The sequence below is a fragment of the Mustela putorius genome, unplaced genomic scaffold (genome assembly GCF_011764305.1).
Source record: "Mustela putorius furo isolate JIRA1106 unplaced genomic scaffold, ASM1176430v1.1 tig00001149_pilon_pilon_pilon, whole genome shotgun sequence".
In the NCBI taxonomy this organism is placed as follows: domain Eukaryota; kingdom Metazoa; phylum Chordata; class Mammalia; order Carnivora; family Mustelidae; genus Mustela; species Mustela putorius.
Window position 1 is genome coordinate 365,183 of NW_025421595.1, and position 26,613 is coordinate 391,795.

Genomic DNA, 26,613 nt, shown 5'->3' on the forward strand with positions numbered 1-26,613 from the left:
GCCAGGAAGTAACATTCTTTACTCTTTACTGGTAAGGCTGCTGGGAACTTTCTAAGGAAGGTATTAGACCAACAGTTCCAAAGGGCTTTATGGCTCCAGGTTTTATAAAGTCAATTGTAGTCCCTCGAAGCTGTTCATATTTGAGTCTATGCATGTCTTTCTCAAAGACGGCATCCAGGCAAAGTCTTATTTAAAATAACCAGTGTTTCCATTGGTGTCCTGTTACAAGGAGAACAGATTCTTTTTTTTTTTTTTTAAGATTATTTATTTATTTATTTATTTATTTGACAGACCGATCACAAGTAGGCAGAGAGGCAGGCAGAGAGAGAGGAGGAAGCAGGCTCCCAGAGAGCCCCATGCGGGGCTCGATCCCAGGACCTTGAGATCATGACTTGAGCCGAAGGCAGAGGCTTAACCCACTGAGCCACCCAGGTGCCCCAGGAAACAGATTATTATTATTTTTTTTAATATTTTATTTATTTATTTGACAGAGAGATCACAAGGAGCCAGAGAGGCAGGCAGAGAGAGAGAGTGAGGAGGAAGCAGGCTCCCTGCTGAGCAGAGAGCCTGATGTGGGGCTCGATCCCAGGACCCTGAGACCATGACCCGAGCTGAAGGCAGACGCTTTAACCCATTGAGCCACCCAGGTGCCCCAGGAGAACAGACTCTTATTGAACTCATGCAAATGATTGTGATTGCCTTGAAAGAGTACTCATTGAGAGTTTCTGAATTCTGAGAATTGAAATAAGGAGAAAACAAATATTTCCAATTATTTACAGAGGAATATTTTATCAAATTTCTGCAAGTGTTAACATCTTAAGAGAAAAGATTTCTTTAATCCGAAGAGCTGGGCCACCTGGGTTGTTCAGTTGGCCTACTCTTGATTTCTGCTGAAGTCATGATCCCAGGATCTTAAGTTCTGGACCTGAATTCAGCAGAGATTCTGTTTCTTTCCCTTTTCTTTCTCTCTATCTGTTCCTCATTTCATTCCCCGTCTCTGTCTCTCTAAATAAATAAATAAGCATTTTAAAGAATACTTTATGGGGAGAGGTAGAGTCCCTACTGAACCTGGTAGCCTGACACAGGACTTGATCCCAGGATCCTGATGTGACCTGAATTGAAAGCAGACTCAACCCACTGAGCCACCCAGGCAGCCCAATAAATGAACAAATCTTAAAAAAAAAAAAAAAAAAATCTGAAAGAGCAAACAGAATCACCCATGTTCCAAACAAGAGTCATAAAAGGTATAATCATTGTTTAGTCCCATGTAATTAATTCTTGCTCCGTTTGAGTACAGTTTTTCCAGTAGTTCAAGAAATTCTTACCAAATTTAGTTTTATTATCTTTTAATTATCTTTAACACCTTAAAGATAATTGAAAATCTGTTGTGTATACAAAATGAACAAATCTTTTAAAATCTCTAAAGGTAAGAATGAGAATTTTATTCAATCCCCAGTTAGGTAAGCTGCCTAGGAAATGATGCACTTCAGAGGGAACAAAGCTCCAGAGAGTGAAACGGTTTTAGAGGGTTATATACTTTTACATTTTGTAAATGCTCAAAAAAATATACATTAGGATATAGGCAGAGATCATCAGTTTTGTTATAAAGGAACACAGGCAGTAGGAGTATTAACAGATACAAAGAAAAGATGTTTTTTCTTTAAGCTACTCATTCACAAAACAGGTGTACAAATGCATATGACGAGAGTCATAAATCAGGCTCTTGGTTTGAATAAAGTTTATGTATAGTCATGTTAACTTAGAAAGAAATTTAAAATGTCTCCCCTTATTTATCAGAACTATAGAGAGGTATTTTTGTTTTTTTGTTTTCCCCCATGAGGAGTAACCTATTGTGAGCTGTCTGTTATATCAGAATTCTTAGGATTGTCAAATATATGACTATATTTAATAATTTTTAGAAAAATGTCTTTTCGTAGTACAAATTTCAGTAAGGCATAAGACACATTTGCTAGCACACTCAAATTTATCTTTAGTTTCTCTGTAATGAGATAGACAAATCTATGTTTACATAATAAAAATATGTTTTATTTTTAAATAAAAAATATTTAACTACTATTTTATCACTATTTTATCTTGGAAAATATTTAGATGTCCAATGAACTTAACCCAATGGAGATCTTCACTTAATAATACTTCAGAGTTTTAGGTTACCAAATATTTTGGAAGCTATTTAAAAGTAACTTTTAGGGGCACCTGGGTGGCTCAGTGGGTTAAGCCACTGCCTTTGGCTCAGGTCATGATCTCAGGGTCCTGGGATCGAGTCCCGCATCGGGCTCTCTGCTCAGCAGGGAGCCTGCTTCCCTCTCTCTCTCTGCCTGCCTCTCTGCCTGCTTGTGATCTCTGTCAAATAAATAAATAAAATCTTAAAAAATAAATAAATAAAAGTAACTTTTAATTTCTCTTTGCGCTTAACAATTACTCATGAAATGACACAGACAAAATCAATCACTATTTTTTTTAACGATTTTATTTGACAGAGAGAGAAATCACAAGTAAGCAGAGAGGCAGGAAGGGGGAGGTGGGGGAGGCAAGTGGGGAAGCAGGCTTCCTGCTGGGGGAGGCAAGTGGGGAAGCAGGCTTCCTGCTGAGCAGAGAACCCATATGGGGCTCCATCCCAGGGCCCTGAGACCATGACTTGAGCCAAAGGCAGAGGCTTAACTCACTGAGCCACCCAGGCACCCCAATCACTATTTTAAAGTGATCTATTTTCACACATTGCAACAGAGATAGAACTTATTTGACCTGTGCTAAACCTTGGTAGAATGCTTTTTTAAAAAAATTTTTATGGTTATGTAGTCACCATGCAATACATCATTAATTTTTTTTTTTAGATTTTATTTATTTATTTGATGGAGCGAGATCACAAGTAGGCAGAGAGGCAGGCAGAGAGAGGAGGAAGCAGGCTCACTGCCAAGCAGAGAGCCCGATATGGGACTCGATCCCAGGACCCTGAGATTATGACCTGAGCCTAAGGCAGAGGCTTAACCCACTGAGTCACCCAGGTTCCCCACATCATTAATTTTTGTTGTAGTGTTCCAAGATTCACTGTTTGTGTATAACACCTAGTGCTGCATGCAATCTGTGCCCTCCTTAGTACCCATCAGTAGGTTCACCCGTCCCCCAACCCCTCCCCTCTGAAACTCTCAGTTTGTTTCTTGGAGTCCACAGTCTCTGGTGGTTCATCTCTTATTCCCGATTTCCCCCAATTCACTTTTTCTTCCCTTTTCTTGGTGTCCTCCATGTTATTCCTTATGCTTCACAAGTAAGTGAAACCATATGATAATTGACTTTTTCTGCTTGACTTATTTTACTCAACATAATCTCTGCCAGTTCCATCCATGTTGGTACAAAAGCTGGGAATTCCTCCTTTCTGATGGCTGAGTAATATTCCATTGTATATATGGACCACATCCACTTTATCAGTTTGTCTGTTGAAGGGTGTCTTGGCTCTTTCCACATTTTTAGGATAACTTTTATATTTAGTACTGGTAACACTAAAGACAAGTCTAATTTAAGTAAACCAACAACCTTGACTTTTAATTTATCAAAGATCATCTCAGTTCACAAGAACATGAAAAATATTTGGGCTAGTTCTTATCTTTCTGAGTTTTAGAATGCCCACTTTTTATAAGTGCATTCCTTTAAACCAAATAAGTAGAGCTCCTTTACAATTTAATTTTAAGCAATCTCATCCAGAGGATGCAAACAAAATCTGCCTTTCTTTTCACTAACATTTGTAAGTGGACATTAAAGACCTACTTTCCAAATATCTCCCTTTTATTGAAACAAAGCTAATCACAAGATAGCATTGTAATTTATGGATCCATTAGTTAGTTATTTTCCATTTTAAACTAGAATACGTCCAGTTTTACCCCCAAATACCAAAAGTTGCAGAGTATCTCTTTGGGCATTGATTCCTCCTCAAAAGTTGGTGTCATTGACTGAACCAAATGGCTTCCTGCTTTCTGGTTGGTTAGTTTTATCGCCCACTCTCTGTAATTGTGCATGGAAGGAACTAATTCACACGTTTCAAAAAAAGGCCATTTGGGCTACCTGAGATTCAGCTTATCCTTAGTTAAATTTTCCATTTAAGTAAGTTCTTACAAGTTGAGGCTCATATGTGTTGTGCATAGAGCCTGCCAGAATCCCTGAGGGAGGTGGTTGGTTTTCCAGGAGTTGTCTGTATTTTAAAGCACAATTCTCCATTTTTTTAGATTCATTTTGGGAAAACTTTGAGCGAAATATAAGGGTATAATGAATTTAGAGAATGCTGTTTCTGTTATTTCCAAGTAGTTGTGCCGTACTCCCTTAATGTGTCTCAGTTTCTCCCAATAAGGTCTGAGACCATCAAGGGTGTTCAGAGCAGTGGACTTTCAATCCTTATGTGAGTGTGGCCCTGTATAAGCCTGTTTTTAATTACCTTGAAAGATGGGGATGTTTATGGAACTACTCTCTGTTTGGAAGAGTATCCTCAGACACTTTTGTAGCCTTTTACTTACCTACAATTACTGATTGACTTATCTCCATAATGTAAATCACTATAATGCAAATTGAACAGCCAACCCATCAATTCCAATCCCTCTTAGGTTCTTCCCACCTAGAGAATATTACTAGTAACATCACCTTGAATAGAAGTAGGACCTGCAAGTCAAACTGAAGAGATCCAGATATAAGGAGAACTCATACACCTATAAAGTGCTGAGAACTTTCGGGGTCACAAAAGGCCCATGCTGGTACTGAGCACTGAGTTCCAGATGACCCACAGGTGATTTCAGGTGAGTTGCTCTGATACCCTGATGACTATGCCAAGAAATGTCAACACAAAATAAACAAGTATTTTAGAATTTCTAAAGGAAATACAGTTTTATTTGGACTCAAGTTTAGGACAGCTGCCCAAGATACACAATATTCAAAAAGAGAAGAAAGTGCTCTTGCAAAGGAACATTTTGTATAGGGTTATATACATTTTTTTACATAAAAACTTAAAAGATTTTAGACAAAGGACAATCCAGCTTACCTTGTTTAGACAAAGCACATTTCAACTTATCAAGTCTCTAGTATATTCAGGGCTGTATGACTTTAATCTTTTGGGAATAAGGAAGGTCTTTTCTTTTTTATTTTTTTAATGTTTGGAAGGCTTTTTGTTATTTTTTTTTTTGAAGGTTTTATTTATTTGACAGAGACAGTGTGAGTGGGAGCTCAAGCAGGGGGAGTGAGAGAGGAAGAAGCAGGGTTCCCATGGAGGAGGGAGCCTGATGTGGGGCTTGATCCCAGGACCCCAGATCATGACCTGAGCCAAAAGCAAATGCTTAACAAATGAGCCACTGAGATGTCCCCTTTCTGTTATTTTTTTTTAAACAAAGGAGATAGACAATGTGTGCTTAGGGCAGAAATAGAGCCGATGCTTTGAGGTTTTGCCAAGTCATTTTGACCTTGGGAGACAAAGTGTAGTTTCCTTCCCTGGGAGCCAGCAATAGGGCCCATAGATATTAAAAGTTGAAAATTTCCTTTATCTTGTAGTACTGAAGTGGAATTAATTGTTGGGACACATTCTAGTACATCTGCACAGGCTCAGGAATTCATTGGTTTCTAAAAGATGAAATTAGAGGTGGAAGCTTCTAGTGGTTTCTTGAGATCAGGACGTCATCCTTAAGTTTAGGAGGTGTTGTTCAGGGGGTCAATTCTGAGTTTAGGGGGCTTACAAGTCTCCAGGATGACAGAACTCTAAATAACTGCAGAGTCTAAATTCAGTACAATTCTCTGTTGTTAATTAGAATCCCAACACTAAAGTTATACTTGAGATAACAGTAGTTACTAAAGGCTCTTCTCCATTTTTCTTTTTATTTTTTCTTTGTATTTTTTAATTAACATATAATGGGTTATTATCCCCAGGGGTACAGGTCTGTGAATAGCCAGGTTTACGCACTTCACAGCACTCACCATAGCAATTACCCTCCCCAATGTCTATAACCCTGCCACCCTCTCTCTACCCAACCCTCCCTCGCCCCTCAGTCTGTTTTGTGAGATTAAGAGTCGCTTATGGTTTGTCTCCCTCCCAATCCCATCTTGTTTCATTTTCCATTTCTTTTTTACAAGTAATAGATAACAGTGTTTCAGGGCCACATTTCTTTTCAGCTCTAAGGCATTCACACTTAGGATGTGTGTGTGCATGCGTAGATGTGTATGTACACATGTACTTAGTTTGTCACTTAGGTTTTCCTAAGTATAATACTACATCTAATTGTCTATAGAGAATACAGATTCATTTCATTTGAATTTGTTCTTTTTATTTTATTACTTAATTGTCCACTTGTTTCAAAATAAATCTTAGTTAAAATGTTAACATTCTTTTTTTTTTAATAGTTGATGTTAAGTAATTTACAGTATCTACCTAGCTCTTGGTATATCACATGCATTGCCTGATCTTGTCTGTCCCTAGTTTCCAGGATTGTTCCCTAAATTTGAGGTAAGCCAAGTCTCATTCCTTGTGCTTTTTTCTTTTATTTATGTCTATCTAGCCTTTGGCAGTCTCTTCTGTATCCCAGTAAATGCCAAAGGTTTATTTATCTACCCTTGATATTTTGACTGATTTATCCAAGTACCTACTAGACAGCTCCACTTAGGTATTTAATACATGTCACTATCTTGACTTAACCCAAAAGAGTGCCTGATTTCCCCTGCTTCCTCAGCTCTTTTCCTCTTGCAGTCTTCTTCATCTCAGGAAATGACAACTCCATCCTTCCGGTTGGTCAGTCAGAAATTTTGCTCTCATCCTTGAGTTCTTCCTTCCCTTCTACTTTCATCTGAGAAATCCTGATGGCTCTATCTTCAGGATACTAATGAAGTCAAACCACTTCTCACTTTCTCCACCGTAGTCACTGTTGCTTCATCTTGATTGTTGCCATAGCATCTCTACCCTCTTCTTGCTTCTATCTTTAAGTTCCGTTATTAAGGAATTAGTGGCCTCAGTTTCTTTGTGACTATTGTAGTATTTTGTGCATTTAGAATTAAAAAGGTTTTGTTATGATGATATAAAATGTACCATTGTCTGAGTAGTAACGTCTTTTCAGATCAAGAGCTCCCATTAACAACAACAAAGTTGTTTATATTCAACACATAACAGCAGTTCTCTTCCCAAAGAGACATTGAGAAAGTAAACAAGAAGTTAGAAATAATAGTCTTTGTATCCTTCTGATCGTTTGTATCAGAAAGCACATCCCATCACTATTACTGCTTTCTATTTGTAACTAGATGGTCACAACCCCAGTATACTCAGAGGAAGGAAATGATTAAAGGATTTAAATATCATAAAGTCATGACCATTGGGGTCTATTTATAGGCTACTTATTTAGAGGTAAGCACTGAAAAACTGTCCTTATAAGCACTGCATCAAAAGCCCTATAGTAAGAGATTTAACATGGATTCTAGCAGTGTGAGACTGCATTGTTGGGACAACTCAGGACCTTTTTAAGTTCATGTCTAGAAAGTTCAAGGCTCTCAATAGGATTTAGCTTTTATTCTAGCCAGTATCTGAGAATAGATCCCTGGCTTTTTCTTAGGGGATTCACTGAAAAAGAGGTTATGTTCAATTCTGAATTTGTCCCTTTGGTTTTTAAAAAATATTAAAATTTTATTATATTATTTTTTAGTGTGTACTTGACATATAATATTATGTTAGTTTCAGTGTACAGTAATGATTTGAAAAATCTGTACCTTGGCTATGCTCACAAGGTTAGCCACCATCTGTCACCATACAACACTTTTACAACAACATCAACTGTATTATCTGTGGTGTACCTTTTGTTCCTCTAATTTATTGATTCCATAACTGGAAGCATTTCAGGATTTGTTTTCCTTCAGTGCCTGGGTTCTTGGTCATGCCACTTTGAGGGAGGAAGATGTAGACCCGAAAAAGAGTGCTAGGTAGCAGGCAAAGTTTATTGAGTAAGAGCACAAAGATCCCCAAGAGGGAGTGGATCTGAGAGGGTTGCCATAGGAGTTTCTAAGTCTAGGAGTCTTAAAGGGGTTGCTGATGGACTATTTTAACGTTATTAATCCTCCATGCAACCTCTCATCAGGTTTTTGACCACGAGTTCTACCTATCAGGTAGCTGTTTACATGGAAAAGAGTGGAGAGCTCCTTCCACACGTAAAATAAATTCTTTTAAGAGTGGTTTCCTCTGGAGTGCCTGGGTGGCTCAGTGGGTTAAGCGTCTGGTTTCGGCTCAGGTCATGGTCTCAGGGTCCTGAGATGGAGCCCCACATCAGGCTGTCTGCTCAGCAGGGAGCCTGCTCCCCGCACCCCCCTATCTTCTGCTCTGCCTACTTGTGATCTCTCTCTCTCTCTGTCAAATAAATAAATGTTAAAAAAAAAAAAAGTGGTTTCCTCTTAGGGCAGGGACCTTGTCTCCACCTGCCCTTCTTCAGAGTATCCTTCATTAGAAGCCCGTGGTTCCTACTTCCCTGTTTGTCCAACCCCCAACATCAATTGGGTTAACCATCAGTTCTTTGTGTATATTGGTGTGATTTTGCTTTTTGTTTGTTTAATCACATACCATAGATTTCATTTATATGTGGAATCTAAAAAACAAATGTCCCTTTGCAATGTACTTGAATCTCCAACTCAGGAGTATCTTTCACAAGAAAGTGATGCCATTGAAATGTAATCAGGAATAAGATCTCTGTCTCCCATACTCAGTGGGAGGATAGAATCCCAATTTTTATAATTACCAGCTACTATACTAAATGATCTTTTTTTAAAAAATGATTTTATTTATTTATTTGAAAGAGACAAATACGGAGAAAGGGAACACAAGCAGGGCATGTGGGAGAGGGAGAAGCAGGCTTCCCACTGAGCAGGAGCCTGCTGTAGCACTCAGTTCCAGGACCCTGGGGTCATGAGTTGAGCCAAAGGCAAACATTTAATGACTGAGCCACCCAGGCACACCTGCACAACATTATCTTAACCACATTTACAATGACCAGCCCTTTATAATTTTTTACTTTCCTTAGTCTGGCTTAGTTTGTTTGCAGTTGTTTCCCTCCCCAGTTCTGTCATTTTACATTTAATATGTGCAGTCATGTCTGCACAAATCAAAATGGAGATCAGCTCTTTCTCTTTTCAGTGCTTACTGAATAAAATCATTTTTCTCCGCTTTAACATCCACATTTGTCCTTGATAGAAGTATTGATAAGTACTTGGAATAAATAAGTAAATTATAGTAGGTTACAAATTAACAATTTATATAATTAAATTCTAATATGAGTAAACAATGAATAAACAAGTTATAGAAGAATAATATATTAATTAGTATAATTCATACAATGAGAGCCAACAAACAAATGTGAAAGGACTGCCACATTCTATACTCAAGTGGCCTTCTTGATCTTTTCCTCTTCCTCTTGCTCCTCTGCAGTCCAATCCCACATTCTGCTGTTTCCCCTACTACTGGAATGCTCTTGTCAAGCTATTCCCTTTTCTCAGTCTTTTTCCTCTGGCTTCCATTTGTACTCAGTTTATAGATCATCACCTGAAAGCAGCTGTCTTCGATACTTCAAAGGCTGGGTTAAGCTCCCTTCTTTGAACTTGTCCTAATGCCTCCCAAGTACTCTAAGCCTATTACAAGGGGGGGACAATACATCTAAAGATGAATATTTCTGAATCCCCTGCAAGTAGGACAGTTGGTTATTCTAAGAACTGCCAGCAGATATTTGTTTGTTGGACTACGAGGGTAAATAAGAAACTTAGTCTGTGATCAGCTTTCTAGGGAGATTCACTCAGTATCTTTGATCAAATAGCTATCTCAATTACCAATTTATTTCCCTTAGAGTAATTGCTTTCATTGGTTACCTAATACTATTGGAAATACTTTAGATACACTGTTTTTAAACAAATAGCTATCTTGTGAAATGTAGTCTTTGTCTCCCCGCCATCTCTATTTTTTTTACACAAATATTTACATTTCTTTTTTTTTTTTTTTAAGATTCTATTTTATTTATTTGACAGCAATCACAAGTAGGCAGAGAAGCAGGCCAAGAGAGAGAGGTAGAAGAAAGCTCCCTGCTAAGCAGAGCGCCCGATGCGGGGCTCGATCCCATGACCCTGACATCATGACCTGAGCCAAAGGCAGCGGCTTGAATCCACTGAACCACCCAAGGGTTTAAGATCTCTAGTATGATAATATCTGCTTTTGGGGTACCTGTTTATATTAAATTGTTGATAAAGGTAAATTAAGATCTGCCATTATGTCTCATTTCTTCATTTCCTTTTTCTTATTTACTTAGGTCACCTCAAAATTATTATTGAGAGAATATTCTGAATTTTTCATTTTATTTATTGATATCCTCAACTCAAAAATACCTTCTTGAGTGTATAACTTTTTAGAAAAATATTTACTTATTTCTAAAGATTTTATTTATTTATTTTTTTGACAGAGAAAGAGAGAGACCCAGCGAAGAGAGGAAACACAAACAGTGGAAGGGAGAGAGAGAGAAGCAGGCTTACCACTGAGCAGGGAGCTAGATGCAGGGCTCTATCCCATGACACTCGGATCATGACCTGACTGAAGGCAGATGCTTAACAACTGGGCCACCCAGGTGCCCCAAGTGTACAACTTCTGTCTTTGTTCATATTCTTTATTTGGTGAGTAATTGCTCATATTCCTTAAATCTTTAACTTGATCTCCTTTACTTCTTTGAACATATTTGTAAAAGCTACTTTTAAGCTTTTGTGTACTGACTTATCATCTGGATCCTCAAGGACATACTCCAGGGTAAACCATGGGCTTATCATTAAAACACCTTGGGCGCGTGGGTGGCTCAGTGGGTTAAGCCTCTGCCTTCAGCTCAGGTCATGATCCCAGAGTCCTGAGATCGAGCCCCACATCAGGCTCTCTGCTCAGAGGGGAGTCTGTTTCCCCCTTTCTCCCTGCCTGCCTCTCTGTCTACTTGTGATCTCTGTCTGTCAAATAAATAAATCAATTTAAAAAACAAAACAAAACCAAAAAGCCTCAGTAAATGAAAGGATGTAAAAAATAATATTTCTTTTTATTTATTTATTTTAAAGATTTTATTTATTTGAGAGAGAGTGTGAGAGAAAGGAAGCAGGAAGAGGGAGAGGGAAAAACAGACTCTCTGCTGGGCCTCTGGGACCATGATCTGAGCAGAAAGCAGACACTCAACCGGCTGAGCCATGCTGGTCTTCTACTTTTTTAAATAAATAATAGAACGAACTTTGGAAAACCACAAATATTTGGAAACAGTACCTTTCTAAATAATCTGTGAGTAACAACAACAACAACAAAAAAACCACATGAGGAAATTAGAAATTGTTTTGAATGGAATGAAAATGAAAATGTGTCAGGGGTGCCAGGGTGGCTCAGTTTGTTAAGCTTCCTCCTCTTACTTTGAGCTCAGGTGATGAACCCAGGGTCTTGGGATCGAGTCCCCATTGGGCTCCCTGCTCAATGTGGAGTTGGCTTCAGATTCTCCCTCCTTCTACCATTCCTCCTGCTTGCACATGTGTGCACACTCTCTTTTTTTTTTCTTTTTTCATGTCTTTATAAAATAAATTTCTTAAAAGTCAGAATTGTTTATTTATAGAGTACAGCTGAACTTCTCATCTCTGTGACTTGTTTATTTTATAACTGGAAGTTTGTTCTTAATCACCTTCACTTACTTTGCCCATCTCCCCCAACCCATTCCCTCTGACAACCATCAGTTCTCTGTATGTCTACTTTTTTTTTTTTTTTACTTCACATGTAGGTGAAAATATATAGTATTTGTGTTTTTCTATCCAGTAGTTTGCCTTTGGGCTCATACTTGAAGTAGTACCTAAGTCTCCAGTCTCCAGCCTCCTAGCCTATACCAACTGACTTGAACTTAGCAAGTGACCACAACTTCATGAGCCCAATTCTTAAATCTCTCTCTTAATCTACATATGTGTAAAATGTATGTATATTACATATTTTTTTAAAACCACAGAGAATTCCAACTAATTCCCTTCCTAAAATACATGAGAAGATCCTATCAAAACATAGACAAACCAAACCTAGAAACATATAAAAAGGACTGTATATCACAAGGAAGTGTGTGTGCTATATGGTAGGAATTCAAGGTTCGTCAAACTTATGAAAATCAATGTATCTTTGGGGTAATTACCCAGGAGTGCAATTGCAGGATCATAGGTGTTGGGTCCGTTATCAAAGGAACGAGACTGAGACAAAGTTACACAAAGCCTTATTGTATGCCAAGCATTAGAAGTCAGACTGACCGGCCAGGGCCGCCTCCGAAGAGAGCGAGGCCCCTTGGTCTTACAGGCTAGTTTTTATAGGGCACAGTTGCAGACATCTGCATATGTGGCTTTGGCTGATTGGATGTCTCCTAACTGTGTGTTTTAGTAACGGTTACCAATGGCCTTGTTTTAGGTATATGTTTTAGTAATAGTTACCTGGAATTGGCCTTGTTTTAGGTGTGTGTTTTAGTAACAGTTACCTGGAACCGAGAGCAGTAACCTTTCTATACAACAAAATGTCTACCTAGGCAACATGGAGTCACTATGGCTGAGTAGGCCCAGGCAGGCCCTAGGGGGTTAACATGTTTTAACGTGGAATCGATCCCAACATCCCCCCTTTTCTTTCGAGATTAGTCAATTCTTTGACTTTTTAAAGAATCACTTAGTGCTGAAATTAGGATGGGCACCACAGGTTTTGTCCGTTTTATTTCTGCAGCAAGATGTTGGAATCCCTTGTGTCTTCTATAGGATGACAGTAAATGGTCCCTTTCAGTGAGAATTCAAGTTTTTCACTCCATGGCGGCGTATCCAAACCAAGTCTTTGGGTTGGTAAGGATGTGGTTCCATCTTTGTCTCCATCTCAGTGTATGCAGCTTGGATCCCTGCATGGGCTCTTTTTAAGAAATACTGTAGTGCCTGTACTGACTGGAATACAGACTGATCAGTCATTTTTGTTAGGGTAATCTTTTGTAGCCATGAGCAGAGTGGAGGGGGTCTCCCGAACATTATTTTAAGTGGGGTAACCTTGTTTAACTAGGGTCTACATCGCACCCTAAGGAGGGCGAAGGGAAGGAGATCCATCCATCCACCGCCAGTTTTTAGAATTAACTCTGTCAAGGTTTTTTGTTTTTGTTTTTTTTTTTAAAGATTTTATTTATTTATTTGACAAAGCAAGATCACAAGTAGGCAGACAGGCAGGCAGAGACAGAGAGAGAGGAGGAAGCAGGCTCCCTGCTGAACAGAGTGCCCCAATGCAGGGCTCTATCCCAGGACCCTGAGATCATGACCCGAGCCGAAGGCAGAGGCTTGAACCCACTGAGCCACCTCGGCGCCCTGTCAAGGTTTTTTTTAAGAGTCCGGCTCATTCTTTCTACTTGTCCAGAACTCTGGGGCCAGGAGGCACAATGTAGATTCTAATTAGTGCCTGTGGCCTTGGCTAATGCCTGTGAGACTGAGCTCACAAATGTAGGACCATTGTTTGACCCGATTGCGAGAGGGCCCAAACCTAGGAATTATTTCTTCTAGTAGTTTTTTTGGCTACCATTCCTGCCACTTTCTGTGGGTTGGACCACTCAAAAGCAAAGAGGGGCTGAGACTTTTTTGAGTCATTTTCCTGGCTGCTTGCTTTGCTATTTGATCTGCTAATTAGTTTCCTTTTGAAACCAGATCAGTCCCTTTTTGGTGTCCCAGGCAATGAGTAATGGCCACCTTTCGAGTCTCAAATAGTCTGGAGGAGTAGTATTTTTTCTTTGTTTTTAATTAAATTTTTTTTCTGTTTTAATAAGCCCCTTTTTAAATAAATAGCCTCATGTATATGGAGAGTAGCAAAGACATACCTGTAGTTCCTAGAGATGTGTGGCAGGGCTGCTTTGTAGAGTTCCTGCTCAGGAGAAACCATTGCAGCCCCCGCATACCTCTTTTCATTGGCCATGTAGCTACCCTGTCTGTGAACAAAGTCATCTCCACATCCGGGAGGGGAGTGTTTCTGAAATACGGCCTTATTCCTGTGACCTGTTTAGGACCTCCCTGCAATAGTGTGGGTGGGGCAGGGGTATCCGTTGGTTACCTATTTCCTGGACTCAGACAGTAAACGCACTCCTTGGAGATCAAAGCCTAAATAAGTGGCTTGTCCTCCGCAAGCATGACTTATAGTCCTCATCGGCTCTTAGCAAGTACTGTGGTCAGTTAGCTCCTCTGGCAGCAATATGGCTGGATTTAGCACTGCCGGGGAACGGAAAGTCACTTTTAGTTCGTTGAGGAGGAGGGCCTGATACCCCATCACTCAGGCATTTGTTCTTATCCAGGTGAGCTGGCCTTGGAACACTTTCTGTGGGTTGGACCACTCAAAAGCAAAGAGGGGCTGAGACTTTTTTGTATTCTTGAGATCTAAGATGGTACACATGGTTCTCTTGGGGCTCAGGAGGGAGAGTAGGGTATAGGGGTTAGGCACCATCAGGTGGATATCTTTAATCCATTTGTTAACTTCCCACAAGTCCTGAACAGGTCGGTACTCCCCAGTTTTGGCCTTTTGACGGGAGGCAAAGGTGTGTTTTATGGAGATCCCTTCCTTTGCTACCCAGGGGAGGGAGTACTGATGTGAGCAGCCATAGGCCAAATTTAAGGTCTTTTCTGTTGTTTATTTATGTCCGTTTGTGCCATTTTCCCCGTGTACCCAGACTTCCTCTTCAGATCGCTTTCTCATAGATTCTAGTAATGATGAAAATTGGGCTCCCATGTCCATCAAAAAATCAGTTGATTTCCCCTCCACCTGAGTTTTTACCTGAGGTTTGGGGAGGGCCTCTGAACCATGGTCCCTTTAGTCTCTAGCCAGCATTGCCGTCTTCTTTTGGGGCACTCTCTTTGCCCAGTGTCCTCTAACCTTGCAGTAAGTACATTGATCTGAAGCTAAGACTTCACATCAGTTTCTTTTTTTTTCTATACTTAGGCTTTTCTTTCCACTGACCATATTTTACCTGCCTTTTTCCTTTCCATTGACCTCTTTTCCTTTGTTTTCTCCCCATCTCATGTTAAACACCTTTTCTGCTATTTTGCTAATTCAGTCAAATTATTTCCTTAAATCCTTCAATTTTTGAAGTTTTCTCCTTACATCTGGGGCTGACTGACTGGCAAGGGCAAGATTTATTGCCTTCTGATTTTTGGGTGCCTCAGGGTTAATCAAACTATACATTTTATAGGCTTCTATAAGCCTTTCTAGAAAAGCCCCTGGAGACCCATCCTTATCTTGAGTCACTGCACTAATTTTAGATAAATTTATGGGTCTCCTTGCAGTCGCATGGAGGCCTCCCAGCAGAGCCTGGCAGTAGAAACATAGACTCTCCTTACCTTTATCAGAGTTTGGGTTTCAGTCAGGGGGTTCCTTTGGGCAGTAGTTCTTTATTCGCTGGGGATTGAGGTCCCATGTTAGTAATTCTGGTTTAGTTTGAATATAGTTTTAGTAAGCTCTGGAAGTTTTTATCCATTTCAGTTTCAGGATTTCAACATATCAAAGACCTGTATTTGTCCTGGAAGTCTCCCATATGAATTTTCTTCAAGGCAGAATTTATTTTATAAGAGAATTAAAACAATTATAAATGACAAAAATTCAGAATAGATATGGTTTTACAGTTTAACTGGCAAGAAAATCAAGTTACTTCTGTGACACATAACATTTCAATAATTACAATATCAAATGATGACCTTATCAAAAGGTTAAAATTTTAGGAAATGCATAGAATTTCTATAATAGTTACAGCATTTACCCATATGTAACCCAAGGTTTAGCATTGGTTTAGCAGTACCTTTTGAGTAATTAGCATACCAAGGAAAAGCCTTATGAGTCAAAGAGATCTCATTTACAATTTAAATCTTGCTTATAATTGCTGAAATTTAAGTTTTAAAGCACATGCTTACATAGGATTATGGATAGAACAAAATATAGAAACTGGCTTTTCTGGTCTGGCAAAGAGAAAACCATTTATATTCTCTCCTTAACAGTAGATCAATTAATCTAAGAAAACTTTGTAGTTTTTTTTTTTCCTTGTGAATACATCCATCAAAACCGATCTAATATGGTTAAATTTCCAACATATTTCATTGTTCTCTTTTAAGCCTATAAACCAAGGCAAATAAAGTCACTTTCCCCAAGCCTTTTATGACTTACAAAATACCCTCAAGTTTACTTTTTATTTCTTTTCATGTTCTGAGGCAACCAGATATTTTTATTTTAAGACAAAACTACTTACTGTTTTAGGCCCTCTTTTTTGTGTGTACAATTTTTCTAAACTTACTATTAGTTATCAGTCAACTGCCTTTTCTCTGTTTTTTTTTTTTTTTTTTTTTTTTTTTTTTTTTTTTTTAGATAACATTAAAACTTTAAATAAAAACCTTAATGGCGTTTTTCTTTTGGTAATCTAGAATACATGGAGTCATTTTATGTGATTTATTATTCTGATGTGCTACATTTTAAAATTCATTTTAATTTTAGTCTGTCCTGACCATACCTAAAAAAAAAATTTTTTTTAAAGATTTTTCTTCACAAACCTTTTACAACTTTTTTGCATCTCGGTTTTGTCCCAAGCCATTAAAAATATATATATATTATCTCATTTAGGACAAAATTACCTTTTATCTTTAACGAAATGTATTTTTATTCCCCCCCCCTTTTTTTGTATCTCCTACTTTTTATATATAGGGTGTTTTTCTTACTTTCTTCAGTCTTAGTTACAGTTATTAGAATTTTTTTTTCTTAGAAACATGTTAGTCTCTAATGATGGCTAAGTATTAGCCAATTGTGAACAGTTACAACAGAATTCTGTAGATGGCAAATTTATGAATCAGTTAAGCACAAAACATGTTTATCAACAGATTTAAATATTTTTAGTTTCTTTGCAGTAAGAACTCAAAAGCATAAACCTGGTTCTAGTAATTAATGCTTTAGTATTTTATCCCATTTGGTTAAGACCTAGATGTCCAACAAATTTAATTCCATTTGTCATCCAAGTAAACCTTCAGTGTTTCAGGTTACTAAAGACTTTGAAAGCTATTTTAACAATTACCCATTAAAACTTTGAGACAGACAATTAATCATTAGTTCAGTTATTTCTTTGCTAACAGATTTTAACAAATAACATGAGCTTATTTGACCTTCAATAAACTTTGAAGTTTCACATTTACTGATGTAACTTTAAAGCCATGTCTATTTTAATTAAACCAACAAACTTAATTTAGTTTAAATACTGATTTACATTTCACCTGGACCCACTCCATTTTTAATGTTTACCTGAGACACAGGTGGGAATATCTGGGGTTCTTAGGTCCAGGAGATGCTCTTTTTGTTTCTTGACAGTGAAGAGAGAAGGAGCCGTGGTGCAGGAAGCACCGAGGATGGTCTAGAAGCCAGTTATGCAGGCTGCACCCAAGTTGGTGCAGAAACAGAAGGAGGAGACAGAACAAACAAAGTGCTGCCGGAAGGCCCCGCCAGCAAGGGAGAGGGGCTAGGCAGTCGAGGTTGGGCCAGAGAAGGCAAGGAACTTCCCCTAAACAAAGGAAGTTTTGGCAGCTGCTTGGGAATATTCCTTAAAGTCTCTGTCTCGAGTTAGACCAACCACAGTTGGCTCCAGTTATAGCCATTAACATAAGAAATGAGCAAGGGAGAAGTCCCACATCTATTAGGAGGAATGGAGAGATGAAAGTCAGAGTCCCCTTACTCTCTGCTTGTCCCATTTTTTTCAAACACTACAAACAACATAACAGACAACAAAAAGACAAGATACAGACAACCATAGACCCAGTGGCCCTTACCTAGAACATGCCGCTGGTGGGGATTTTCTAAGTCCCCTACAAACATTTGCCGGTGGGGATTTTCTCAGTCCCCTAGAAACGAGTAACAAAACAGACAACAAAAAGACAAGACAAAGACACAGACCCAGCGGACCTCACCCGCTGGTGGGGTTTTTCCCAGCCCCCTACAAACGGGGGTTACCCAGCCCCCTACAGACCCAGATGACTGCCTAGGGGGGCTTAGACCCCCAGATGATCTACCAGAAGAGGAATGGGGCGTCCCCACATCCACTCCAGCACTGGGGAGCATGGCTGCATCCAGCTTCTCCCCGGTGGGCCATACCCTGGACCTCCACAACCAAACAGACCAGATCTCACAGAATATGGAGATCTTACATCTGGAGGCTTTTCCCAGAAATTCTGATGCTGGCTCAGTTCTCGTTGTTTGATCCCGGACGAGCCCCCATATGTTGGGTCCGTTATCAAAGGAACAAGACTGAGACAAAGTTACGCAAAGCCTAATTCTATGCCAAGCATTAGAAGTTAGACTGACCGGCCAGGGAAATGAGGCTGAGACAAAGTGAAAGTTATGTAAAGCTTTATTCTATGCCTAGCATTAGAAGTCAGACTGACCGGCCAGGGCCGCCTCCGAAGAGAGCGAGGCCCCTTGGTCTTACAAGCTAGTTTTTATAGGGCACAGTTGCAGACATCTGCATATGTGGCTTTGGCTGATTGGATGTCTCCTAACTGTGTGTTTTAGTAACGGTTACCAATGGCCTTATTTTAGGTATATGTTTTAGTAATAGTTACCTGGAATAGGCCTTGTTTTAGGTGTGTGTTTTAGTAACAGTTACCTTGTTTTAGGTGTTGTGTTTTAGTAACAGTTACTTGGGAACCAAGAGCAGTAACTTTTCTATACAACAAAATGTCTACCTTGGCAACATGGAGTCACTATGGCTAAGTAGGCCCAGGCAGGCCCTAGGGGGTTAACGTGTTTTAATGTGGAATCAACCCCAACAATAAGGAAGTTCTATTTTTAATTTCTTGAGGAATCTCCACACTGTTCTCCAAAGAGGCTGCACCAACTTGCATTCCCACCAACAGTGTAAGAGGGTTCCCCTTTCTCCACATCCTCTCCAACACATGTTGTTTCCTGTTTTGTTAATTTTGGCCATTCTAACTGGTGTAAGTTGATATCTCAATGTGGTTTTAATTTGGATCTCCCTGAGGGCTAGTGATGATGAACATTTTTCATATGTCTGATAGCCATTTGTATGTCTTCATTGGAGAAGTGTCTATTCATATCTTCTGCCCATTTTTTGATATGTTTGCCTGTTTCGTGTGTGTTGAGTTTGAGGAGTTCATTGTAGATCCTGGATATCAACCACCTGTACCCCAATGTTTATAGCAGCAATGGCCACGGTCGCCAAACTGTGGAAAGAAACAACGGGCGAATGGATAAGGAAGATGTGGTCCATATACATGATGGAGTATTATTCCTCTATCAGAAAGAATGAATACCCAACTTTTGTAGCAACATGGACGGGACTTGAAGAGATTATGCTGAGTGAAATCAGTCAAGCAGAGAGAGTCAATTATCATATGGTTTCACTTATTTGTGGAGCATAACAAATATCATGGAGGACAAGGGGTGTTAGAGAGGAGAAGGAAGTTGGGGTAAATTGGAAGGGGAAGTGAATCATAAGAGACTATGGACTCTGAAAAACAATCTGAGGGGTTTGAAGTGGCTGGGGTGGTGGGAGGTTGGGGTACCAGGTGGTGGGTATTATAGAGAGCACGATTGCATGGAGCACTGGGTGTGGTGAAAAAATAATAAATACTGTTTTTCTGAAAATAAATAAATTAATTTATTTTTTAAAAAATGTTTAAAAAAAATCAATGTAACACACAAAGTTAATAGAATAAATGAAAGACCCATTCAAGTTCATTTGTATGTACATGTACATTAAAAAAAAAAAGCCTTTTGCAAATCCAACAGCTTACATGGTAAAATACTCAAACTGGGAATAAAGGGGGAGTTCCTCAACCTGATAAAAGGTATTAATGGAAATGGCACATCTATCCCATAGTTAATAGTAAAAGTTCTTTTCTCCCAAGATCATGAGACGAGAATGATGCCCATTTTCATCACTGTTCTTTAACATGCTAGAAGTTCTAGCAAGGGTAATTGTGGCAGAGAAAGAATAAAAGGCTTTGAGATTGGGGGGAAGGAGATTAAAAGGTCATTGCTCTTTTTTTAAGATTTTATTTTGCAGAGAGAAGACCATAAGCAGGGGAGCAGCAGGCTGAGAGAGAAAAACCAAACTCCCCATGGAAGTTTGGAAGGAACTTCCACATCAGGCAGGAAGCCTGATTTGGGGCTCCAGTCAAGTACCCTGGAATCATGACCTGAGCCGAAGTCAAATGCTTAACCAACTAAGCTACCCACAATTCCCTAAAAAACCATCTTTATTTATGAATTATCTGACCTTATATGTTGAAAGTCATAAGCACTTCACATGTAGAGAATTGAGATAATATATGAGCTAATAAACGATTTTAGCAAGGTTACAAAACGTGCAAATATCTTTTGTATTGGTATGCATTAGCAATAAATCTGAAAATAATATTAAAAATTTTATTTTTCATTTATAACAGCATCAAAAAATAAAATTGGAAAGAAATTCAAAGTTATTGAAGACTTGGGCTCCAAAAACTATAAAACAGTGAAAGAAATTTATAATGATCCAGATATGCAGGAAAAAGGAACCCTCACACTGTTGGTGGGAATGCAAACTGGTATGGCTGTTCTGGAAAACTATGGATTTCTTCAAGACATTAAAAATAGAATTATCCTGTGAGCCAGCAATTGCACTATTAGGTATTTTCCCAAAGGATATAAAAATACTGATTTGAAGGGATACATGGACTGTGATGTTTATAACAGCATTATCAACAACAGCCAGACTTTGGGAACAACCAAGATGTCCAACAGCTGATCAATGGATAAAGAAGATGTGGTGTATGTGCATACATATTCTATATATCTAATATTAGCTATAAAAAATGAAATGTTGCCATTTATAATGATGTGGGTGGAGCTAGAGTATGTTATACTCAGAAAAATAAGTGTCAGAGAAAGCCAAATACTGTATGAACTGACTTACATGGAATTTAAGGAACAGAGCAAATGGACATAGGGAGAAAAGAAAAAATAGGCAAACCAAGAAATAGAGTCCTAATTCGAGAGAACACACTGATGGTCATCACAAGGGAGGTGGTGGGGGATTAGTTAAACACATTATGGGCATTAAGAAGGCACTTGTGATGAGTTCTAGGTGTTACATGGAAGTGTTGAGATCACTAAATCCAATAACAAACCAATATTGCATTGGTTTGTATTGGTATGTGAAGAAGCTAGAATTTAAGTAAGAATTGGGAAAAGTAAAATGATCCAAATAAATGGAAATGTATCCTGTGTCCATAGGTTGAAAGATAAAATATTTATCAAATACTCCCCAAAGGGATCTACTGATTTGGTGCAATCGTATGAGAATGCCAGCTAGCTTTTTGAGAAAATTTCCAAGTTGATTTAAAAATTCATGTATAGGGACATCTGGGTGGCTCAGTCAGTTAAATGTCTGCCTTTAGTTCAGGTCATGATCCCAGAGTCCTGGGATCCCCTCATCCGGTTCCCTGCTTTTCTCTCTTCCTCTACCCCTCCCCTTAGCTTGCTCTCTCTCTCTCTTTGTCTCCACTTGCTCTCTATCTCAAATAAATAAACCTTAAAAAAAGAAATAAAATAATTCCTTTATTTCTTCCTCAAAAAAAGTCTTGCATATTCAGTTCATATCTAGTTCTGAAGGTCCACCACCCCAGGGACCCAGGTTTCTTTTGTAAAGTTGCTCTACCATCATATTGGTGATACTATTTATATCTTATTCCAGCAAATGGGAAGTGAAACTGGAGAAGGTAAAGAAATTTCCCCAGCTTAGGGAAATAATCATAAAGTTTCGTATACTGGCTTGGCTAACATTTAGTTGGTCCAAACTTTGTCATCTATCTGTACCCAGGTTCAGGACAGAGTGGGCTATATTTGATCTTTATTCTGAGTGAATAGTGCTTACCCAAAAACTGGGGATTCTATTTCTTAGGGAGATGAGGGCATTAAAACTAAGAGCCAACAGTTTTTTTTTTTTAATAGTCTGTTCCTTTATTTAAGCAACTGTCCATGAACAGTTGTAGAATATTTTCGGAATAGAATACTCTCATTACTAAGAAATAAACCTCAAAGTCTTAGGGAATTACTGCAGCTAGCTCAAAACTCAGTATTTCTGGATATTGGTGGTTTTTCTTCTGTCCAATATGGATCAAACCCTCATTTCCAGTGAGGTATTACTGAAACATAAATTATTCTCTAAGCCAACCAATATATATCACGTGGAGTGAGGCTATAAAATTGCATTAAAACTCCAGTATTGGAAAGAGAAGAATTAGTAATACATGACATGGGCCCATAGCAATGATAAAGTGCTGGGGAGTAATTGTGAAAGTGCCCTGTCCTATCCTTTTAGCCCATCCAGCAGGCCCTGATTGTGACTTCTGGGAGGCATTCCCCACTTCTTTTATTATTTCTACCTCCTATCTCTCTCTCTGAAAAAAATTCTTTCTTGCTTATTATCTTCTGTGAGAAAAATTGAAGGGGCCATTAGAAAATATACCCTTCTTAGGACGCCTGGGTGGCTCAGTTGGTTAAGCAGCTGCCTTCGACTCAGGTCATGATTCCAGTGTCCTGGGATCGAGTCCCGCATCGGGCTCCTTTCTCGTCGAGGAACCTGCTTCTCCCTCTGCCTCTACCTGCCATTCTGTCTGCCTGTGCTTGCTCTCTCGCCCTCTCTCTCTCTCTGATAAATAAATAAAATCTTAAAAAAAAAAAAAGCTTTAAGAAAATATACCCTTCTTATGAATAGTATGGCTTTTGTAGTCTAGTACATGCAGAGTGCAGAACTGAGATCCAGGGATCCTATAAAAGGTCAGACTAGTCTAAATCTTAAAAAAATGGGCTTATGGTTTCTTTTGCAATAAAAATTTACTCACACTTGGGGTACCTGGGTGGTTCAGTGGGTTAAGCCTCTGCCTTTGGCTCAGGTCATGATCTTTGGGATCTGGTATCGAGCCCTGCATTGGGCTCTCTGCTCAGTGAGGAGCCTGCTTCCCCATCTCTATCTGCCTGCTGCTCTGCCTACTTCTAATCTCTCTGTCAAAGAAATAAATAAATAAATCTAATAAAAAAACTCACTCAAACCCTTAGTGTTCTGACTTTTAAAGGTTGAGAAAATCCTATTTTGGAAATAAACACATTATTGATTTTCAATTAAAATGCTGAGATTATTCAACAACACTCTTTAAAAAAATTCTTTATGCTGTGTTTAAGCAGATGGTGCTGGAACAGTGTGTACCTACATGAAAAAGAATGAAGCTGAGTCCTTACCATGCATCATACCCAAAAATTAGCTTAAAATTGTACACAGATATAAACCAATGAAAACATACCTGCAAATATTTATGACATTAAATTATGTAATGGTTTCTTAGGTATGACAACAAAAGTACAACCAAACAAATTACATCAACATTAAATTAAAATCTGTGTTGCTTTAAAGAAATAAAGTCTAGTTTGCTTATCAGAAATAAAAAAAACACGTAAGAAAATATTTGCAAAATATTGATCTGATGAGGAATTTGTATCCAGAACATATTTTAAAAACTGTTACAACTCAACCCCCAAAAGAGCCATATTTAAATACAGGTAAAAAATTTGAATAGGCATATCTCCAAAGAAGATACACAGATGGCTAGCTGACATGCAAAGCTGTTCAACATGTAGTCTTAGGAAAATGCAAATCAAAACCATACTGAGCTACAACTTCACATTTACTATATTATAGTTAAAATAATTATAAAAAATCTCACATATTTTAAAATACAGGTGTTAGGGAGGTTGTGAAGAATGTAGAATCCTGCTATATTACTTAGTGGTATGTAAAATGGTGCGGCTGCTGTAGGAACCATTTTTTCTGCAGTTTCTTTTCTTTTCTTTTTCTTTTTTTTTTTTTTTTAAGATTTTATTTATTTATTTGAGAGAGAGGAGGTGAGAGAGAGCTTGAGCGAGGAGAAGGTCAGAGGGAGAAGCAGACTCCCCGTGGAGCGGGGAGCCCAGTGCGGGACTCGATTTCGGAACTCTGGGATCATGACTGAGCCGAAAGCAGTCGTCGAACCAACTGAACCACCCAGGCGTCTGTTTTTGCGGTTTCTTAAAAAGCTAACTGTGGAGGGACGCCTGGATGCCTCAGTGGGTTAAGACGCTGTCTTCAGCTCAGTCATGATGCCAGGATCCTGGGATTGAGTCCCCATCGGGCTCTCTGCTCAGCAGGGAGCCTGCCTCTCTCTCTGCCTCTGCCTGCCTCTCTACCTGCTTGTGTGCTTTCTCTCTCTCTCTTTCTGGGAAATAAATAAATAAAATCTTAAAAAAAAATCTAACTGTGGAATTATCATATGATCCAACAATCTCTTCCTTGCTCTGTACCTATACCCAAGGAAACTGAAAACATGTCCACAGAACATTTTTACACAAGTGTTCTTAACACTATTATTTATAATTACCAAAAAGTGGCAAAAACTAACAAAATGTGGTATATTGCATCCACTGGAATATTAGTCCTAAAAAATAATGAACTATTGCTATATACTATGGCAATCATGACAATCAAAACACATATACTGAGTGAAAGGAGCCAGTTACAACAAAGCACACATTATATGACTTCTTTGTGTTATATGCAGAATAGACACGTCCATAGAGATAGTGGAATAGTTGTTTCCAGGGATTCTGGGGTTGGAGAAATAGGAGGACAACTGCTAGAGGATGATAAAATGTTTTGTAATTAGATGGTGGTAAGACAAATACAAATAACATTTTCATAACCTTGTGAATATACTAAAACCACATTCATATGCTCGAAAATTTTATCTTCTTTATTATGTGAATTATTATGTGAATTATATTGCAATTTAAAATATAAGTGATCTGTGGTGTGTGTGGGTGGCTCAGTCAGTTGAATGGCCAGTTCTTGATCTCAGTTCTTGATCTCATACCTTATCTCAGGATTGTGAGTTTAAGACTGCACTGGGCTCAATGCCTGGCATAGAACTTAATTATATATATATATATATATATATATGTGCCTGGGTGGCTCAGTGGGTTAAGCCTCTGTCTTCAGCTCAGGTCATGATCTCAGGGTCCTGGAATCGAGCCCCGCATAAGGCTCTCTGCTCAGCAGGGAGCCTGCTTCCCCCTCTCTCTACATGCTTCTCTGCCTACTTGTGAATTCTCTCTCTGTCAAATAAATAAATAAAATCTTTTAAAAAGTTCAAAAATATAAAATAAAAAAATATAAATGTGTGTATACTGATATACACATACATATGCACAGATGCAGGTATATGTGTGCATATGTATAAATGAAGTATATGTACATGTATATATAAATGAAAATCTGAACTGACCTATGGTAAGTGAAAGAATTAAGTTAGTGATTAAAAATCTTTCCACAGAAATATCCATCAGTCCAAACTCACTGATTAATTCTATCAAATACTGAGAGAAAAAAAATGAGAAAATTTCAGAAAACAGAAAGGAAGATAGACTTAACTACTAATTCTGTGAAACCCATATTACTTTGATATACACACTTAGTTTACCTTGGTATTAGGTCTTCTTGGAGTGATGAAACATTCTAAAACTGAATTATAGTCATACCTGTTTTAAAATTTACTAGTAATTAAGTTACATAGTGTATAAATGATACTTCATACCATATATTTAACACATTTATAATTAAATTATATTTGACATACAATATTACATTAGTTTTAGGAGAACAACATGGTGACTTCACAAATATATACATTATGCTATACTCACCACACATACCATATGTCTCAACTCAGCACTTAAAAAATCCCATTTATTATATTCTTCCTGCTATACCTTTGATTGTCACTTATTCATCCATATCTGAAAGCCTGTACTTTCCACTTCACCTCACAGATTTTGCACAAACCCACTATGCCCCCCCTTCTGTCAACCATCAGTTCTATGTAGTTCTTTTTCTAAATTTTGTCTTAATTTGTTTGTTCTTCAAGGTTTCCCATATTAGTGACATTACATGGCATTTCTCTTTCTCTGTCCAATCTATTTCACTTAGCATAACACCTTGTAGGTCCATATTATCACAAATAACAAGACTTCATTCCTCTGTATAGCTGAAGTATTCCATGGTGGACCAAGGGAACTCAGTGACTCCATCAAAAGTAATAACATTGATGTCCCAGGAGCCCCAGAACAAGAGAGAAAAGGGGGCAGAAAGTTTATTTGAAGTAATAATAGCTGAAAACTTCCCTAATCTTGGGAAAAAGAAACAGACATCCAGAATTCAGAAGACACAGAGAAATCACATCAACAAAAGCAGGACAACAAAAATACATTTTTTTTTAAAAAATTTAATTAATTATTAATTTCAGAGAGAGAGAAAGAGTGAGCATGGGCAGAGGGAGAGTGACAAGCAGGCTCCCTGCTGAGCAAGGAGGCCGATTCAGGGCTTGATCATAGGACCCTCGGATCATGACTTGAGCCGAAGGCAGACCCTAACTGACTTAATGTGTGTTTTAAACACATTAAAACAATGTGTTTTTGTTTTTAATTCCTAACACATTGTATTTAAATTTGCCAAAGACAGAGAT

The 26,613-nt window shown here is 38.4% G+C and overlaps 1 long non-coding RNA gene across 1 annotated transcript; it reads left to right on the forward strand.

Annotated features, from left to right (window-relative positions):
• Positions 1-13,872: 13,872 nt before the first annotated feature.
• Positions 13,873-21,293, forward strand: LOC123394023. The gene is made up of 2 exons (XR_006608810.1): positions 13,873-14,336; positions 20,470-21,293. It is a non-coding gene; the product is annotated as an uncharacterized LOC123394023 (long non-coding RNA).
• Positions 21,294-26,613: the final 5,320 nt, after the last annotated feature.